We start from the raw sequence: 19,316 nt of genomic DNA on the forward strand, positions 1-19,316 counted from the left end.
TGTGGAATTAAAACCCACTTGCCATCTCACAGCTAGTAGAAACGTGCAGAGGTTTGGTTTGTTTGTTTTTTCTTTTCCACAAATGCCTTTTCCTTGCCATCAGGACAAAATGCTGTAAATACAGCACATACTGTTTTGCACTCAAATAGTTGTGAAAGTTCTGGGCTGTAAATAACGTTCTCACATGGCTAAGGCAGAATGATTTTTTTTTTCTTTTCCTTTTTTCTCTCTCTCTCCAGCTCTTGGAATGGGTGATAAATTAATCATTTCTTCCCCCGTAGCAACTGCCAACGTACAATATGGGACTGATTACTTCGCACCTGTGATTGAGACTTAAAGGTGACCCTGCAAATGGCAAAAAAGAGACTGCCGTTTGGATTATGTGCTGACTGGCAATGAGCGAAATAAGCAGGCAAGGAGGTGCGACTCAGCACATTAGTAACAACGTAAAAGCAGCTTGCCGTCCCCTGTATTTCTTCTTTGCTATATGTCCCAGCATGCCTGGATCCCATTGTAAGTCAGCTCAGCCTATGCTATGCTGACAATCTCACTCACCTCCTTCCAACAGAGGCAGCTTTTGAGTGTGTTGGTGGGGGGTTTTCAGGGCAGAGCCACGTTCGTTTCTGCTTTCTGTGGGATTTGATGTGGTTAGTTGTCCATATTTTCTACTCTGTGCGGTGATGGGGAAATGGTGGTTTTGTTTTTAATTGTATACAGAGAAGCCTTTATTTTGCAGACGCTATACTCGGACCTTCTCCCTATAGTTCAAGCCTCCATGGCAGATGGGACCTGATAGGGCAGAACAGCACGCCCCAGGGCATCATGTTAACTAGAGATGCAGGGCAGGGTCTGGGCAGGGACAGCTAGATGTGGCAGGACCTGAGCTGAGGATTTTCTTAGCATTTGACCCTGCAAGATGCTGCTTACTTCCCTCAGCTGCCACTGGCTTGTTGGAACTCAAATGGGAGTTGAGGGTAGCCACACTTCACTGTACAGGGTCCTTCTGAGGGAGTTTTAAATAGAGCTGGTTGAGAAATGGGGCTTGAAGGGCTGTGCGGGGAGGAGAATTTGCAGTTTATCCCCCTGATTTTTTCTTGCTGAGATTTTAAATGTTGCTAATAAATGTAATCAAAATTTCAATTTTTGCAAAATGTCAGCCAGCTCTAGTTATAAGTAAGGGGCTGAAGAAGGCCCTTCTAACTCGATTAGCACCAAGCTGCCTGGCCACCAGGGGTCACTCAAGAGCCCAACAGCTGCTTGGCCCCCTGGGAGGTGAGATTTATCCATGTCTTGCTTGTGTGGAGAGCTTGCCCATGCCTGGCTGCAGAAGAAAGAGTCTGAATACAGCAAGACAATAAAGAAAGCAGTCACCTGTTAAAATGCATCTTCTCAACACTCTGCAGCTCTTGCTACTGCCTCTGGCTATATCTTACTTTAGTTTCTGGTGCAAGAAACAATTAAGGCCAAACAATTCACCTGAAATATCTGTCCCATAGCATCATTACCCAATTAAACTGTCTGGCTGCAGCTAATCCACCCAGCTTGCCCGTCTTTCCACTGGGGCATTTATATCTATTTTTAAAGTTCAAAATGTTTTCTTTTGTTTTCATTCTCCAGAGACCTAGCAGGATTGGAGGAGAGAGAAAGGAGTTTGCAGCTGCTGGGTGTGTAATCCTGGTTTACCCAGAGCCTTATTAAGATCTAGATGTTTTATTACAGACATTCATCCAGTTTTGTTTTTTTTTTCCCTTTCCTGACATTTTTTTCCCCCTACTGTTTGCTGCCTTTTGCTGGAGGAAAGACTCTTGTTTAAGTGGTACACAGTGAGGGATGTACAATTTAAATGGAAATACCAGCAGTAACAAACAAGCAGTGTCTCCCCAGGCTCAGGATAGGGTTCAAAACCTATCACTGAATGGGGCAAAAGCCAGAGCCCCAACCCATTTGCACAAGGACAGACATAGTCCTTATGCAGAGGTCATTTCACATAATAAACTGGCACTGCTGTCCATTTGTTCTCAGCCAAAGAGTGTCAAATGTTGAATAAATTATTAGTTGTTGAATTATTTGTTCAGTTCTAATTAGTACAGAAAATATACCTAATGCAGGGAAATGATTTCCTATTATAGTTGCAATTGTTATTTATTATTTCTATTACAGTAGTGCCTAAGGGTATGTCTACATGGCACCCTAAGCCTGGGATTTTTTTTATTTTATTTTATTTTTTTTACAAAACAGCAAATTTTTCAGTTTCAGGTTTTCGTCCAAAACTTGAAAACTTTTGGTGAGAACAGAATATTTTTTGGCAAAGGTGTCCATTTCATGTTAAAGAAAGCATCATTTTCTGTTTTGTTTTAAAATGTTTTGATGGAAATTTTTCAACCATCTGTGAAAAATAAATAATTGAACATTGCCATCTTTCACTGATTGGATTTATAGATGATATGTTAAATAGGCAGAATCAGACAAAAATGTTTTCTCAGCTATACAAAACACCGATGTCTTAGTCAGATCCTCAGCTGCTGTCAACTGACGATGCTCAATTGCCTTCAGTGGAGCTATGTCCCATTACACCAGATGATGATGGGGCCTTTTGTTTTTATTTCCATAAGAATAATGTGCTCTATGCTCACGCTAGAGTTTTATACACACACTCCCTCCCCTTCCTTCCGAGCAAAAATATTGCTCGGGCATGTAGGAATGAAATCAGGAGGGCCAAATCGCACCTGGAGCTGCAGCTAGCAAGAGATGTCAAGCGTAACAAGAAGGGTTTCTTCAGGTATGTTGGCAACAAGAAGAAAGCCAAGGAAAGTGAGGGCCCCTTACTGAATGAGGGAGGCAACCTAGTGACAGAGGATGTGGAAAAAGCTAATGTGCTCAATGCTTTTTTTGCCTCTGTCTTCACTAACAAGGACAGCTCCCAGACTGCTGCGCTGGGCATCACAACATGGGGAGTAGATGGCCAGCCCTCTGTGGAGAAAGAGGTGGTTAGGGACTATTTAGAAAAGCTGGACGTGCACAAGTCCATGGGGCCAGACGAGTTGCATCCGAGAGTGCTAAAGGAATTGGCGGCTGTGATTGCAGAGCCATTGGCCATTATCTTTGAAAACTCGTGGCGAACGGGGGAAGTCCCAGATGACTGGAAAAAGGCTAATGTAGTGCCAATCTTTAAAAAAGGGAAGAAGGAGGATCCTGGGAACTACAGGCCAGACAGCCTCACCTCAGTCCCCGGAAAAATCATGGAGCAGGTCCTCAAAGAATCAATCCTGAAGCACTTAGAGGAGAGGAAAGTGATCAGGAACAGTCAGCATGGATTCACCAAGGGTAGGTCATGCCTGACTAATCTAATCGCCTTCTATGATGAGATTACTGGTTCTGTGGATGAAGGGAAAGCAGTGGATGTATTGTTTCTTGACTTTAGCAAAGCTTTTGACATGGTCTCCCACAGTATTCTTGTCAGCAAGTTAAAAAAGTATGGGCTGGATGAATGCACTATAAGGTGGGTAGAAAGTTGGCTAGATTGTCGGGCTCAATGGGTAGTGATCAATGACTTTATGTCTAGTTGGCAGCCAGTGTCAAGTGGAGTGCCCCAGGGGTCGGTCCTGGGGCCGGTTTTGTTCAATATCTTCATAAATGATCTGGAGGATGGTGTGGATTGCACTCTCAGCAAATTTGCGGATGATACTAAACTGGGAGGAGTGGTAGATACGCTGGAGGGCAGGGATAGGATACAGAGGGACCTAGACAAATTGGAGGATTGGGCCAAAAGAAATCTGATGAGGTTCAATAAGCATAAGTGCAGGGTCCTGCACTTAGGACGGAAGAACCCAATGCACAGCTACAGACTAGGGACCGAATGGCTAGGCAGCAGTTCTGCGGAAAAGGACCTAGGGGTGACAGTGGACGAGAAGCTGGATATGAGTCAGCAGTGTGCCCTTGTTGCCAAGAAGGCCAATGGCATTTTGGGATGTATAAGTAGGGGCATAGCGAGCAGATCAAGGGACGTGATCGTTCCCCTCTATTCGACATTGGTGAGGCCTCATCTGGAGTACTGTGTCCAGTTTTGGGCCCCACACTACAAGAAGGATGTGGATAAATTGGAGAGAGTCCAGCGAAGGGCAACAAAAATGATTAGGGGTCTGGAACACATGACTTATGAGGAGAGGCTGAGGGAACTGGGATTGTTTAGTCTGCAGAAGAGAAGAATGAGGGGGGATTTGATAGCTGCTTTCAACTACCTGAGAGGTGGTTCCAGAGAGGATGGTTCTAGACTATTCTCAGTGGTAGAAGAGGACAGGACAAGGAGTAATGGTCTCAAGTTGCAGTGGGGGAGGTTTAGGTTGGATATTAGGAAAAACTTTTTCACTAGGAGGGTGGTGAAACACTGCAATGCGTTACCTAGGGAGGTGGTAGAATCTCCTTCCTTAGAAGTTTTTAAGGTCAGGCTTGACAAAGCCCTGGCTGGGATGATTTAATTGGGGATTGGTCCTGCTTTGAGCAGGGGGTTGGACTAGATGACCTCCTGAGGTCCCTTCCAACCCTGATATTCTATGATTCTATGATTGCTTACCTCTGTTACTGGCAAAGCTCTGATCATTCATAACTCAACCTTTTAATTCAAGGAGATAGAGTAGGTGGGGTAGAGGGGAAGAACTTCTCCCATAACCTAAATCCAAGACGCATTCTTGTTAGTTTGCTGGTAAATCTGCCCACATCAACGTGTAAGACCTTAATGAGAGTCTCCTCAGAGTGATCTGCCAACGTTCATTGGACCAGAGCCCCCAAGGGTTGAACCCAACAAAATCTGTAACGTCTTTACACATTGTTATGTGTCAAGGATGGGTGATGCATGGGGCAGTAGTGGGACTAGAATGGTCACCGTAATTGTTAACGTTGGGAAGCTAGTCATGTCTTCACTTCTTCATCTGCTCATTTCCTTTCCATGACAGAACTTTTACTGCTGTCCTCATTTTTCAAATCCGAAACCAGAAGGCCTAGAGGTGGAATTGCCTCATGGATCTATATTCAACAAGGTGAAGGTTTCCCAAGAAGTCCAGCTGTGACAGCTGTGGTATAGGTGCCTACAGAGGTATACAGATTTTTTTTTTTTAACCAAGATGTTTTGCCCATGTGGTGCCCAGAACCCATTTAGCTCAAACAAGAGGCTGCCCCTTCGTGTCTCTCGGACATGGCTGTAATTACCAGCTCTTATATAGCGCTTTTCATCAGTAGTTCTCAACATGTCATTCTCCCCATTGTAATTAGCAAAGGATGGATAAGCAGCCTGGGCATTTTGACCTGTGCAAAGAACCATTTCTGTTGGCTGTGATGGATCCTGCCTCAAATATACCTTCCTAAGCCCTTTGGACACGACCGACGTAATGGACCTGGTAACTAGTGGAGGGAAACAATTGGTTCAGCACCCTCGGTCAGCTAGGTCTCTTCCAGGTCTGACTCCTGAGGGCTAGAGGCTGGTGTGAACAATGGGAAACGAAATGGCTGAGCGTAAGCATAAAATGAATTGACAAGCAACCCAGCATGGGGTCTCAGGCCGCGGTGTTCTTGGGCCTCCTTGCAGCGCCTCTCACTGTCAGGGAGCAGCTGCAGCAAGGTCAGTCTCCAAGCAACATGTTGGGCACAGCTGACCTCGACGGGGGCTGCCTGGTGGACGGCACTTCCTCAATGGCAGGGAATGGAGCTACTGCTTGACCCAGCAGCAGCCAGAGCTTGCTCAACCCTGTGCCAGAGCTGCGCTTGCTCCTGCCTCCTGGGCCTTGCTCCCATCCAGTCCAGGCCTGCTCTTACTCCTGCCTGGCCGGCTCTTGTGCCTGTTTCAGTTCCTGCCCTACCTCATCCCTGACCCCCTCGCCTCCGACCCCCGAGCGGCTCCACTTCCCAACCAAGTCACTGGCTAGCCCATTGGCTCAGGTATTTGGCTTCTAATTCCTTGCTCTGACCCTTGGTTCTGCTGTTGGCTACGCCTCTGTGGGTCCTGGGCCTTGATTCTTGACTCCAGCTCCGCTCTAACCCCCAGACCTAGCCACCCACATGGCTCTGACCATAAAGCCAGACCGCCCCGTTGTGATCCTGACTCTCTCTTCAGGTAAGGCAGCTATGTCTAGAGACATGACAAACTACCTATAGCCCTTTTGCCTCCTTGTGAGATTTCTCATCCAAAGACTGCAGGTCATCATCCGATTTCTGGGATGTTTGCTATATCGATAAGTCCTTTGAAATCCATCTATCATTAAACTACAATCAGCCAATTGCCCTCACAACCAGTTATCCAAGAAACGCAACCTTGCAAATTTCTACTCAACCTGGGTAAATTATTTCTGTTGACAGGCAAGTAAAATATCATTAGATTTTTCATTAGTACTAACAACTATGGGAAAGGGCTGGTGAGTAAGTAGTTTTTACCCCTGGGTTGGTAAATATTCATGATGACAATTTTTAAAGGCCGCACAAAGTGCTTCATGATTTTCTATTTCACCGCTGTCTCAGTATACAAATGGGTTGCATTAACAATGTTTGCGAACCCTAGCACCTTGATTTAGAATAACACATGCAGGAGTTCGTTCTGTCCCCCCTCCCCGTCTCATAAATCATAATGAAAGAAATGACATTATGGGAGTTTACTACACCCATCGGGTCAACATTGTTATTGAATTCATCACTGTCATGTCCTGTCCATTGCTGTGGATTTGACTTGGGCCTCACAGCTGATATTTTAAGTGGCAGGTATTTCAAAGCTTGCAATAATAATCCTCACGAATAAAATGCATCGTGTCTGCCTATATCAACTGCATTTCAGGAAACACCGGAGAAGCTGCCTGTGTGAAATAAAAAGGTTTTAAGATTGGAGGAGTCAATTTTATCCAGAGATATTTCCTCAGAGAGTGAAAAAAAACCCTTCGTTGGCTTAACGTGCATCTCCGGTGATAGCTGGAATGCTTTTTGTGAAGCATAGTATAAAAAAATGACTGCCTTGCTCAATAAATAGAGGTTAGGAGGGAAGGGGAAAAAACCCACTTTCAGATAATGAGACATCCAGTAAGAGCTTTGCCACATCTTCATTCTGTGTGCAGCATCTGCCAGTCATATTTCCTTCTGGGCCTTTCTGAGGTATCTACTATCTCCAGCTGAATTTTTGTCCAGTTACGTTTGCTTATGGGGAAACACAATCTACCCTAGAGTAAATAAATAAATGCCCTTTTAAACAAATAGAATAGCCCATCTCTCTTTTAAGGGGAGTTGTCACTTGAGCTCTGTGCTTACTAGAAGCTCTGACCAATATACTGCTCTGTTGTGTGGCTGGGTTGTTTATTTTATTTTATTTTATTTTCACCTTCAGCAAGCAGAAGCGTTTCTCAGCATAACCGATTTCTTATGCTATAACTTATGATGATATTGGCAGGAGGCATTGCATAGCCCCAGGGCAACATTTATTATTGACCATACGAGGAGATGTAATTTGTTGGTGGGGGCTGAGAGGAAGGCAGAAAGGTCAACGCTTTATTAAAATCTTCATTAACATGTTAATGAAAACTTACGCTAAGGGTCATCTCTGATGGGCAGTCTTCCCTTCCCCCCCAACACCCCACCACTGTGTTAAGTGGACACTTAAAAGCATCCCCAAAGACTTCCAGAACTAGTTTGTTTTGTGTTTAGTTAAATATCATGCGGCATATCCTCAGCTGCTGCTGAGCTGACGAGAGGGCTCAGAGATGCCCTCTGTGATGGCTTCTGTCTCGTCTGCTGGCAGAGGTTTCAGCAAGCTAAAGGTGAGAGCCTAGAACTGCTCCAACGTGCCTCTTCTGCCAATAACCCCAAGAAGCTATTCCAGCCGGTAAAGGAGCCTTGAGTGTAGGAGCTATAACAGGGGCTCTGCATCATTCAGAGATCCTCTTACCCAGGGGAGATCACAGTTTCGGAGGCTTAGCCGGTTTGAGACACAAAGCGACTCATACTTACGTGCCGCCTTCTGTATCCCTCCATTTCCAGAGGAACCAAAACCTCCAGGTGGCTGGCTCAATATCTAGCTATAAAGGGAATGACCACCCTCCTGTTCTGCTAGAGAGCCCTGCTCGGTGACCAACAGAGCAGCGGTGGCTTAGAACACAGGCGTTCAAACTGTGGGAGGGGAGGGGGGGCGACGAGGTTATCGGGGAAGGGAGGTGCAAGGCCCCGACCTGAAGTAGAACATTCCCACATCCTTGCTGCTTTCTAAGGATCAGGAGCAGCTGAGGCAGCAGCCAGCGCACGAAGGGAGGCCTTAGGGGGAGGGGTTGCAGAGTGAGCCCGATGCCGCCATGCGTGTTACTGCCCCGACCCACCCCTCACACCCTGCCCAGAATGTGCCCCGGGTGGGCTGATGGCAGCAGATTGCAGAGCGGGGACCTGCCGTGTGGAATAAGCAGCTGGAACCAGCCCGTGGAGTCAGCAGGCCCAGCCTGGTAGGGGATTGCAGCTCAGCCACAGGGTGAGGAGGCTGGTTGGGGGCTGCAGGCTGCGAGAGCGAGACCAAGGTGTCAAGGGGGAGCCGAGCTGGGAGCTTGCGGGGGCAGGGCTGGCTGGGAAGGAAAAGGATGGGAAGAAGGAAGAGGTCATGCGTGGGACATGAATCTCTGAAGGGGAAGGGCGGGGGCAGCAACACAAGTTTGAACCTCTCCATTAGAAGACAATGGATGGCATTCAGCCCTGTGTGGAGGGCCTCCACATTACCTACATCCCACCTCAGGCCGAGTTTGGAAATATTATCAAAAACCATTGTGACAGCAGGGACTCCGAACACGCTCCCATCAACTTTTCAAGGCAAGTATAGACAGAGGAAACTTGGCACTCAAGTGCAGTTCATTAACTAAAGATACATTTCTATTTAAACACATTTTCTTTTGAGTTCATCTGAACCAAGCCTACAGGATAATCCCCTGATATTAATTACCGAGGTATTTATAACAAAGATAAATAAGGAGAACAAACACTAATAAATTATGAGAGGAAGCTGATTCCAAGCAAAGAGGTACATTAATCTCCTTTTCTTTCACTCAAATCTATTTGGGCAGGCGACAAAAATGCTCCTCCACATGGTAAAAGTGCACCTGAAAAATAGAAAGTACCTCCTGGAATATATATTTAGTTTGCCATTTACAAATAGAGTGTCAGTCTTGTGTATCCTATAGCAAACCATGGACTGGGCAAAGGTAAACAATTCAAAGCCCTGATCTTGCAATCACTGAAACACGTGTTTAGCTTTATGGATGTGACTAGCTGCATTGACCTCACTGGGATTGCTACTCACCTGCCAAAAGTTACTGATATGCCCGAGTGTTTGCACGGTTAACATCCAGGGTAGGAAAGTGGTCCAATGGGCAACCAGAAGTCTACTCTGTATCAGCCAAGTCAGCTTTTGGTGCTCAGCTATTTGCTTGAGGTAGCTGTGCATTTTATCAGATAAAACTGATTTTTTAGATGCAACTTAACATTGTTATCATTTTTATTTGTATTCCAACGGCATCTAGAGGCCTCACCGAGATTGGGTTCCCACTGTGCTAGATGCTGGGCCAACACAAAGTAAGACAATCACTGCCCCACAAAAGCTTACGCTTTAAGCAGACAAAATAGACTAAGGGAGAGAGAAAGAAGCGCTATTTTCTCCATTTTACAGATGGGGAACTAAGACACAGGGAGGCGCCGTGACTGGTCTACAGGAAGTCAGATCAGATCAGAATTATGACATTTCACCTGCACTTTGCACAAATGTAAACACTAGCAAAGGGTACAGGGGAAAGGTGCATCAAAGCACCTCTTCTTTCCCTAGTCTCCTTTCTGCTCCTTCATCATTCTCAGTAGCCTTCTTTCTTGATTGTGGCTTTTGGGGTAACTAGTAAATGCATCCGATGAAGTGAGCTGTAGCTCACAAAAGCTTATGCTCAAATAAATTTGTTAGTCTCTAAGGTGCCACACGTCCTCCTTTTCTTTTTGCGGATACAGACTGACACGGCTGCTACTGTGAAACCTGTGACAAAGTCAGTGATTGAACCTGAGTCCCAATCCTGTGCCTTAAACACAACACCATCTCTTCCTCTTCCTGGGATTCGATTTTTAGAACTGTTGACTCGGTCACTGTTTCTGCAGAATTTAGAACCCCAAAACGAAGAAGCCCATCTTAGTCTAGCCTAGGCTACAAGGTTCTTTATCGACCTGTTCATTACTGCTGGGGAGATAAGAAGGTTGCCAAGTTATCTAGTTGTTTTTTCTCGCGTAGTACAATACTATCAGAACTGCCTCCCCTGTGATTTATAGCCTCTAATTCATCTGTCTCCATCAGTTATTGTCCATGTTTATTAAACTCCAGAAGTTACTTTGCTTTTTAAAAAATCTCCCTTAAAAGAAAAACTCATCAGCTCTGGGGGTGATATTTTAAAATCTAACTACTGACTGTAGTTCAGTCTTTTGCTTGAAGGGGTAATCTCATTATGGAACTCAAATGCTGCTGACTCATTTATTTCATTGCTTTGAAAATAGCTATATATATTTCCACAATAAGGCATTCTGTACATTTCAAGAGGTTTCGTGCACTTCTTGAGGGGAGAGAGGATTAAAATAACTCTGCTTTCAGCTTCATGCCTGATCGTATGGACACGCGAGGTTTTCCATAATGGCTTGGAAATAAGCTGCTCTTCCATCAACACCTATTGATTCTGGAGGTGTATTTGATCTCTCTGTTTCTCCAGTTTCAAAGATAATGTAAACTTCCAAAGGATTGGAAGGAAGCCTGACAGGTTGTTTAATTTGTGAGTGCTACTTCATTGGATGTTCCCATAAAATCTGGATCCATTGCCCCATATAGAGATTGACTGATCTTCATAAACCTCTCTATGGAGTTCCTTCGGCCTATCTCTTAGACTCATATATTCCAAGGCCAGAAGGGGACGACTGGGTTCATCCAGTCAGACCTCCTATGTAACGCAGGTCATAGAACTTCCCCCAAATCATTCCTAGTTGCATTAGAGCATTTCCTTTTAGAGAAACAGCCAATTTTGATTTTAAAATTGCCAGTGATGGAAAATCCCCCACTTTGGCCTTGATTCTTCTGTGCCCTCAGCTCCACATGTGCATCAGTTCACAGCGGTGCAGTGTGGACGGGAAACCCCGCCAGATCAGAACGACGACATTTCACCTACACTTTGCACAAATGTAAACACTAGCAAAGGGTACAGGGGAAAGGTGCATCCAAGCACCTCTTCTTTCCCTAGTCTCCTTTCTGCTCCTTCATCATTCTCAGAAGCCTTTTTTCTTGATTGTGGCTTTTGGGGTAACTAGTAAATGCATCCGATGAAGTGAGCTGTAGCTCACAAAAGCTTCTGTTCAAATAAATTTGTTAGTCTCTAAGGTGCCACAAGTCCTCCTTTTCTTTTTGCGGATACAGGCTAACACGGGCGCTACTCTGAAACCTAGTAAAATGTTCTAATTCCCCATTATCATTTCCATTGTTCTGTTTCAATTCTTTCTCCCAGCTGTCATCCCTGTGCATTTAGACAGCACAAAATCTGTGTGCCCTTGCGGGTTCAAATGGAGTCTAAGTGGCATGTAGGCTAACCTCCACAAGGGTGAAATTCGCTCAGAATTCCCATCCTGGATGCAAAACTGAAAAGGTTTCAGTGCTTATAGAATTGAATTCCCTGGTTCTTGATCACCATCTGTTCAGAGAAGAGTAAAAAGGCAAGTGGAAGGATACAAACACGAATCAGATCTCTCACCCCGATACTGGAAAAGGTGTGCAACGAGGCTGCAATCCAGCAAAGCACTTAGGCCCTGATTTACTTTAAGCGCATGCCTACAGCTAAGCTGAAGTGGTACTGAAACCTAGTTAATCATGTGCTTAAGAGCTGTCCTGAATCAAGGCTTATGGGCTCAGTTAGAAACTTATTGAAATCAATGGAAAGATGCCCCTTGACTTCAGTGGCCTTTGGATCCTGGCCCTATAGCACAGGCTTAACTTTAAGCATTGAGAAGTCCCATCAAAAAGGATTTTGCGCACATGCTTAAATGCTTGGCTGGAGTGGCTCCCATATCTCCAACTGCCTAATGACCATATCAGGTTTACATAATGGCCGAATTCTGCTCTGGATTAGATCTCGTTAATTCCCATTGAGTACCCTGGGGTTGCACTGGCACTGAGAAATATTCAGAAGAGAAATCCAGCTGTTTTGGTTAAACAAAATTCACTGCAAAGCCAAAGAGCCTCTTTTTCACAGGGTCTCCTTTCCAGATGAAAGGATATTGGAAGAACAGTCCAAATTGTTTTAGAAATGTATCTCAGAGGCAACATGGCTCTAAAATTAAACCAATTTGAATCAACAGGAGCTGGCTTATTTCCCCTCTGCCCCCCCCCCCCCAACACACACACATGAAGATGCACATAGGGGTGGATAATGAAGGCCTGTGGAGCTGTAAAGATTAGTATTCCTGACTGTGACATCCACCGATTTAATTAGTCATTGGGTCTTTCTTCAGGGCCATGTTAAATAGACATGGGCATGCTGACCTTTTCATTGAGTTCATTACAGTTCCACTGATTGCCATAATGTGTTACATTTGTGTCATTGCAGCTGCTGTTAAGGGAAAGTGAAAGCTGTAACCAGGGCCCACACCAAAGGCATGACAGGCACACAGCTTGTAGCTGAGCTTCCTGGACCAAAAAGTCCACAGTTGGTTCTTTGCATCGGTAGTTTGGCTCAGGAGAGTAAGATACATTACAGATACAGGCTAGTATTTTCCAAAGACCCTAAGGGAGTTAGGCACCCAATTTCCATTTGGGAATTGTGGATACACACTTTCGAAAGCACCCAAGTGACTGAGGAGCCTACATCCCATTGAAAGTCAATGAAATATAAGCCCCTATGTCACTTGGGTGGTTCTGAAAATGTTACCCTGTACCTAACTCCCTTAGTCTCCTTTGAAAATACCATCAACAATGTATAAAGCTAGAGTGTCAGATTTCCTCCTGTCCCTCTGTTTTTGTATGCTAGCTGGTATTTCCCTGTCATCTACAGCTTCCAAAGCTATGCCTTTTTGGAGGTCTACCCCCACTCAGCTTTATAGTTCTGGTACCTTCAGCAACTCTTCTCTGGCTTCCAGCTGTGTCAGTACATTTCCTGGAAACCCATTGAAGTGTGATACCTATTGACTACTCAGCATATTTCTGAGTCTTCTCTAGAATGGCAATGTACTATGAGAACAACCCCTTATACTTTCACATGGCTGACACCGTGTGGTTTTGGATTTTGTGTTTGTGTGTATTAGAAATAAGCTCAAGCTGCACCTTTTTGGATCCAGCTGCAGCTCCAGATTTCAGATTCCCACAAGTTTGGTGGTGTTTGGATCCATGTATTAGATTTGACCCATTATAAAAGTCTGCAACATTTGTATCTGGATCCAAAGATCAGGAATGCTTGGATCCATGGATATGCATATTCTATCCATCTCCAACCTTTTATATACAGTATTTTATATATACACACTGGTGAAAAACTATGTATTATATGTTTCAGAGTAACAGCCGTGTTAGTCTATATTCGCAAAAAGAAAAGGAGTACTTGTGGCACCTTAGAGACTAACCAATTTATTTGAGCATGAGCTTTCGTGAGCTACAGCTCACTTCATTGGATGCATACTGTGGAAACTGCAGAAGACATTATTATATACACAGAGACCATGAAACAATACCTCCTCCCACCCCACTCTCCTGCTGGTAATAGCTTATCTAAAGTGATCACTCTCCTTACAATGTGTATGATAATCAAGTTGGGCCATTTCCAGCACAAATCCAGGTTTTCTCACCACCCCCCCCTTTTTCAAAAAACCACACACACAAACTCACTCTGGTAATAGCTTATCCAAAGTGACCACTCTCCTTACAATGTGTATGAAAATCAAGGTGGGCCATTTCCAGCACAAATCCAGGTTTTCTCACCCCCCCCCTCAAAAACACACACACACAAACTCACTCTCCTGCTGGTAATAGCTCATCCAAAGTGACCACTCTCCCTACAATGTGCATGATAATCAAGGTGGGCCATTTCCAGCACAAATCCAGGTTTTCTCACCCTCCCCCCCAAAAACACACACACACAAACTCACTCTCCTGCTGGTAATAGCTCATCCAAAGTGACCACTCTCCCTACAATGTGCATGATAATCAAGGTGGGCCATTTCCAGCACAAATCCAGGTTTTCTCACCCCCCCCCCCAAAAACACACACACACAAACTCACTCTCCTGCTGGTAATAGCTCATCCAAAGTGACCACTCTCCCTACAATGTGCATGATAATCAAGGTGGGCCATTTTCAGCACAAATCCAGGTTTTCTCACCCCCCCCACACAAACTCACTCTCCTGCTGGTAATAGCTATTACCAGCAGGAGAGTGAGTTTGGGGGGGGGGCGGGGGGGTTGAGAAAACCTGGATTTGTGCTGGAAATGACCCACCTTGATTATCATACACATTGTAAGGAGAGTGATCACTTTAGATAAGCTATTACCAGCAGGAGAGTGGGGTGGGAGGAGGCATTGTTTCATGGTCTGTCTCTGTGTATATAATGTCTTCTGCAGTTTCCACAGTATGCATCCGATGAAGTGAGCTGTAGCTCACGAAAGCTTATGCTCAAATAAATTGGTTAGTCTCTAAGGTGCCACAAGTACTCCTTTTCTTTTTATGTATTATATATACATAATGGCAATGTTAGATATACAGATTTAGCTAGCTACAGAAAAAAGAGTGAGCATGGGATTTGTCATTCCTTCCTACTATCTGTATATTGAACCTTATTTTCTTTTGAAAGTAAATAATAAAGAGGTGCAGTTGATGTAGGCTTTCCTAGAGCCGTGGTTTGCAACCAGGGGGACGCAGAGAGGGTCCAGGGGGTACATCAACTCATCTAGAGATTTGCCTAGTTTTACAACAGGCTACATAAAAACCACTAGCAAAGTCAGTACAAACTAGATTTTCATACAGACAATGACTTGTTTATACTGCTTTATGTACTACACACTGAAATGTAAGTAAAATATTTATATTCCAATTGATTTAATTTATAATTATATGGTAAAAATGAGAAAGTCAGCAATTTGTCAGTAACAGTGTGGCTGTGACACTTTTGTATTTGTGGGTCTGATTTTGTAAGCGAGTAGTTTTTAAGTGAGGTGAATCTTGGGGGCACGCAAGACAAATCAGACTCCTGAAAGGGGTACAGTAGTCTGGAAAGGTTGAAAGCCACTGTCCTAGAGGTTTATTTTTGAGGGTGATGTTCATGACAGAGGAGTATACAAGACGATAAAGCTTTTTGTAGCCGATAAAACATAGAGGTTGAACTCAGGTTGCAACCTCATGAACATTACGTCTCTTTCCAAGACTAAGTAAGATTCAGCCAAGCCCCATTTCAAATAAGAAAGGGCCCTGTTTTTCTTGTGTGCTGGGGATTTGGCAGTTCTATAGGGCTGTCTTCTTGCTTATTACTTTGGGAGTGGGGCTTAACAGAAAAATATTCAAGGGCACATTCATAAAGCGTAAACTTCTCCCTTGTGCACAAAGCCTATTGCACCTCAAAAGTCCTACTTGAAGTCTAGTTTCAGGGCTCCAATGGAGCATAAACAGTGCATGGAGTTTTGATTGTACCTGAGGGGTGAACTTCATAGCGTATATAGCTTTCACAGCTCAAGACTTGGGTAAAAATGTGGCTCGTTGCTGCAGAAGCTGGTGGTGTCAATGAGGATGCTTTTCCGGGTTACAAAACCACCAAAACAACTGGCTGTATCCAGCAGAGCCGGAAGTGGTCTCTGTGCAGGAAATGCCCATGCCTGGAAGAATGAAGGATAGTAAATCAGGAATGAGACATAAAGCAAGTGGATGTCCAGGAGCGGAAGAACATGGGGTTCTGCGTGGGCGTGTGGGTAATTTTGCAAAGCACCTACTGTCAATATACTCAGCCCTGCTAAGCGCTATTATCCTGTCACTTTCACAGGTCCTAAATGGTTATGAAATCCATCCCAGCCTTAAAAAAAAAGATAAAGGAAGTACTTTTTTAATAACATGACCCACCTTTTCCTCTATTAGCCATTTTATAAAGCTTGGATCAGTTTGTGTTTGAAGAGTTGCTATATATATATATGAACTGGCTATTTAGCACATCCTCATTCCTTAAGGATATATCATGTAGAAGGATTATACCCAAGTCTATCAGAATGAAAGGATCTGGCTTTATCCATTTGGTACCAAGGGGTTCAATTCTCATCCCATGCTGCTGTAAATCAAGAACAGCGATTTCACTGAAGTCGTTGCTGTGATGCTGGTGTAAATCCAGTGTAAGTGAGATCCGAATCAGGTCCAAAGCCTGACGGTAAATGGACTGCAGCCACAAAAGCAAGTTTAATGGATATGTACAGCTCTTGTTTATTGCTAGGCTTCAGGAGGATGCCAACCATTTAATTGACTTCGATGGAAAAGGGCCTGCTTAGTACTGTAGTCTAAGGGAACACTGATTATGAAGCTAATCAAGGCAATTATTATCAAAACTGTACCTATTCCTCTTTTCTGGAACTCTTGTAATGCAAACTTTGTGTGTATTAATGGAACACTCTTCTGTAGTGCAGGTGAAAAGTTCTGTATTGAGGATCCTGAGGGATTTAGTAGCCTCGATACCCAGATATCAGATACAGCATGGCCGGTGACAGTGCAATCTTCCCCTTTGCGCCATTTTTTAAATGGAGTTTGACAATTTTTTCACTGGCCTTTTCAATTTCAACGTGTTTTCACCTACACTTCATCCTGGGTTTCTACCAACTGCTACTTTTCACTGAGATGCCTGTTGCAGTCTCCCCATCAACATCCTCCCAAGAAGCTCTTCAGGATAAGTGACAACACCAGGTCTTGGGTACAGTCTTGGAGCCGCAAGCTATACTGATAACCAAGGTGCCTCCATCCTGATCTAGAGTGTCCATTTAACAGAGGTAGTTTCTATTCATATTCAAGTCCTTTCAACTGAGTTCACCACTTAGTTCCCAGTGTGATGGTGCCCTCACTGTTTGTTGGGCTGGGAACTGGCCATTACCACAGAGGCCACCTACGTAAGGCCCATTGCACAGCAACAAGGTAAACTGTTGACTAGTTTTCTGAATTTCAATTTTTTGAGGAAAATATTTGTTAAAATGTTGAATATCAGTAAAAAGAATTGGGGAGAGGGGAAAGGGAAATCCCATTTTTACCAGTTCCAAAAGTAACTTTTGGCCATTGTGAAGCCTGGCCTGCATTTCAACCAGCGACCTAGCAGCTCCATATTAGAAAAATCCTTGGTCATGCAGAAACCTATGGAATACTCTACATTTATATTCAAGGAGCTGATGTTTTGTTGAAATATCTGGAGCACTGGGCTGAACTGAAACCCATCTTTTTAATAAAGAATCTCTCTCTTGTCTCTAAGGTGACATGTCTGAGATGGTTTTCTTTTATATTTTCTTGAAAGAGCATCTGAGGGCTGAGGGATGGGGAGGAGTTGTGTGGGTGACTACTGGCAGCTTTTTGAAGCAAACTGAGTACTTAAATCTGTATCTCAAATCCCCTTGGGTTCACTGCACTCAACCCTTTCACACTAAATTTACCTTACATTCTAGCTACATTTTTTTTTATCTGCGAATCACCAGCTTGTGCAACTGCAGAAAATGTAATTCCATGTTTCTTGTGTTATCATTCCAGGCTGGGATTTTCAAAGGCATCTAAGATGGGTAGGCACCCAGTTGTCATTGAAAGCAACCAGGATTGACGAGGAGCCAATGGGAGTTGGGTTCCTAACTCATTTAGGTTCCTATAAAACTCCAGCCTTGTTCTTAAGGGAGGCACAACGCTCAGGTGGGACCAGCAGGAGAAAGAATTGTTTTTCCTGCCACTTGTTTCCAGGCTGGGATTGAATGATTTAATCCACTTTAAGCATCCTACATACTTTTAATTACACATTTCAATTGGATTTGTTAAGATCTTGGTATGGTGGATCTAACATGTGGGTGGATGCCATTAATATTTACCAACATTTACTATGCTACAGCTTAAGAAATAACACAAGTATTTCTATTCTGTGTGGAGGACAATACCATGGTATCACAGATATGAGGGTGTGGTAACTGTTGCTGACATTTTAATGGTAATCACTGTACTACATATTCTATTACTTAAAGCCAGTTTATGGTCATCTAACTCAAGCTGAATATTACTTTACTTCACAAATCATAATACCTAGGTCTTGTACAGCACTTTTCATCAGTACATTTCAAAGTCCTCTATCAAGGAGGTCAAGTATCATTAATGGGGAACCTGAGGCACAGGGAAGTGAAGTGACTTGCCCAAGGTCATAGAATCATAGAATACCAGGGGTTGGAAGGGACCTCAGGAGGTCATCTAGTCCAACCCCCTGCTCAAAGCAGGACCAATCCCCAATTTTTGTCCCAGATCCCAAATGGCCCCCTCAAGGATTTGAACTCACAACCCTGGGTTTAGCAGGCCAATGCTCAAACTACTGAGCTATACCCCCCCCCAGACCAGTGTCAGAAATTGAACCCAGATCTCCTGAGTCCTAGTGCAGTGCTCTATCCATTAGGCCACACTGCTCTGAAAAGAGAACAGAGTAATACCAGTGAAATAAATGGCACTACTTGTGGAGCAAGGTGGTACTCAGCTTGAGTAAAGATAATAGTAAACTGATGCTTAGTAACTGAACATTAAATAATTACAGGCCTAAATCTCCACTCCCTTACACTTTGGCTTGTCATTTACATCTGTGCAAAATGAATCTAAAAACGCAACCAGCTCACAATGGTAAGATTTTATACCCATTTTGCACTCCCTTGATAGAACTGTAAATGATCCTACATGGCTGCCGAGAATCAAGCACATTCACAGTAATTTTGAATCAATAACGGAACTTACTGAATCTAAAGTTATCCATCTACCTTTGTTCGATTTTTTTTTTTTTTTTGCACAATAGACAGTTTTCTAAAGCACAGAGCGAACCTGAACTAATTCATCCGCAAAGCACGCCTAGGAGACTGGTAAGTAAACATTCCTCTTCTTTTGTGGATGACTTACATGACTTGCCCAAGGCCATGCAACACAATGCTGGCGTGGCTGGATTTAACACCCAGTCCCAAATTCTTATTCCCTAGACTGCCATTCACAAGCTCAACCCATTAGACTGTTTGACCTCACTTTACAATGCCTTTCATTCTCCAAGCATCCCCAATTGCTCCAACAGCTATTCTAATGGCTGT

The sequence above is a fragment of the Chelonia mydas genome, chromosome 16 (assembly GCF_015237465.2).
Source record: "Chelonia mydas isolate rCheMyd1 chromosome 16, rCheMyd1.pri.v2, whole genome shotgun sequence".
NCBI lineage: Eukaryota > Metazoa > Chordata > Testudines > Cheloniidae > Chelonia > Chelonia mydas.